The sequence below is a fragment of the Protobothrops mucrosquamatus genome, unplaced genomic scaffold (genome assembly GCF_001527695.2).
Source record: "Protobothrops mucrosquamatus isolate PMUCROS unplaced genomic scaffold, P.Mucros_1.0 scaffold1016, whole genome shotgun sequence".
NCBI classification, from domain to species: Eukaryota; Metazoa; Chordata; class Lepidosauria; order Squamata; family Viperidae; genus Protobothrops; species Protobothrops mucrosquamatus.
The window spans coordinates 87580-89869 of NW_015387252.1; positions in this window are offsets into that span (position 1 = coordinate 87580).

Sequence of the window (2290 nt, forward strand, 5' to 3'; positions counted from 1 at the left end):
TCCAGTTTTTCCAATGACTGCATTTCTATATCACACTTATCATCCACGTCTTTGAAATATTTTTATGGTGCAGTATACATCTTTACTTGGAGTTTATTCATTTGGAACTAACTGAAATATTTCTGGAGTGAGTCACTTCTATATTACCTTAACTGGCAACGTGATAGTCATTGGAAATATAGATGGCAGTTTCTGCACTGGGATTTTTCTAAGTGCAATTCACAGTTGTGAAGGTGATCCAGCAGTTGGATCAACAATCTTGTGTGCAGCCACAACATTCATCGGTTACATGCTGACAACAGTCACCAGCTTTAATGCATCTAAAATATGCAGCTTTGTTCAATAGTTATGAAATTGTGTAACAAGCAATTAGTATGTCTCTAGTCAACTAGCAACAAAGAACAAATATAACAAACATATCAGCAAGTCAGGTTCCATACGGAATTACATTTGAAAACTAAATGCTGTTAAAAATATTTAATAACTCGGGCTTTCTAAATCAATGTTGAATTTAAAGGCTGGGAAAACTTTTTTTCCAAAAGAAGCTATTTTTTGTTAAATTAGCTATTTTGGAAGCATGTGTAGCGTGCAGACTGAAAATGTAATACTGTATTGCAGGGTATATTTGAAGGTAACACTGCTACAGACCTTAAGGACAGAAAATAAAGAGAATGCTCCTTTCCCCCCCCACCCACTTTTTTCCTACCACATTGTATTCTACTGCGGTTTCTTCAAAAACATTGCCTCCTTTGCTGTAGGATTTTCACTAGGTTAGAATCTTCAAATGCAATTCGGGATAAATAAAAGCTATATTTTTCCCCCTTACTATTCTCCTTTCAGAATAGCTACGGCTTGGGTTCTGAAATGGCTTTAGAAGTCTTATTCAAGAGTACTCAGCAGATGATGGTCTAGTACATAAAAATATGTTTACAACTGTTAGCCTTCTTTTTTAACTATTCAAAGCACACTGGAAACTTTTTAATCACTCTTCAGTCTTTAGGCTAAAATCAAGTGTTGTGGATAGTATCTTAGTCAACGCATGGAGGCTGACAATCCATAAATACAGGTTACCTACAGATCAGCCTGTGGCATAAAATAAAAAGAAAGCAGCAAATGGGAAAGATCTAATAAGAAAGATCTTCTGAGAATTATTTCTAGACACCAATTAGCTGTTCAAGAGGCTTTAGCTGAAAGCCTCTACATCACTCCACAGTACAGATTGGACTTGTCAGAAAAAAAATATATATAGGTATATTTATACTATATTTAATATAGTATAGCATATTTATTTGGGGGAATCTGATATACAGATCCCCAGGAAAGTTAGCGGTATATAGACAAGTCACTAGAGAGTTTTGAGATAAGAATTTCTCCTGGAACCATTTGGGTAATTTCAAGGAGCATTAGGGAGATCTTGTTAAGAATCACAGATAGTCAAGATACTCATAGACTATCTGCTTCAGTAAGCATAGTTTGAGACAGGAATAGTGGCATCTTCTTATGCATATATGCAACTTCTTTTAAATTTCAAAATATTGAGAAAAGCTAACATTTCCTTCAATTCATGCTCAAAATCTGGTGATTACAGAATTCCATGTGCTATTAGAACTTTGTAATAAAATGGAGGCTAGACTTGATAAGATTTCCGTTTTCTTTTGACTTCCTATGTACAGGAGGTTCTCACTTACTGACCACAACTGGGATTCACAATTCTATCACTACGCAATGAGGTCATGAAATGTCACATAACTGCGTTTGACCCACATTGTAAAGCCACCACAAATCACCTCCCCTAGGCAGTCTCCCTATTAAGGAAGGGGAAAAGATCCAGGGATCTGTCAGTGTAATTGATGGGTTGAGAAATATTATCTGGCACTTTCTTATCATTAGCATAAATTGAATCAATACAATTGATTCAATCCAAAATGGATTGATGATTGCTTGCCAAACCCAGGTGAATTAGGACAAAAGAACTAGGCTCAATAACTCTGATGATCAGTTCATTGGAATTGTGAACTATTGCTTTCAAAAGGTAGGTCTGTGCAAATATAGGCCTCATACGATAACCTAGTGGATCTGAGCCAAGTATATTTGTACAATCCAAAGACTTTGCCCTGAGACTGCCTGTGGAATCTACCGAGGGCTTTGCTTTGTGTAATTGCTTCTTATAAACAACTTCTTATAAACAACTTGCTTCTTATAAGCAACTTAGGGTTCATAAAAGAACTCATCTGAAGCTTCTCAGTCATTCTGGGGAGGATGTTAATGTTTTCCAAAGGACTTACACTAT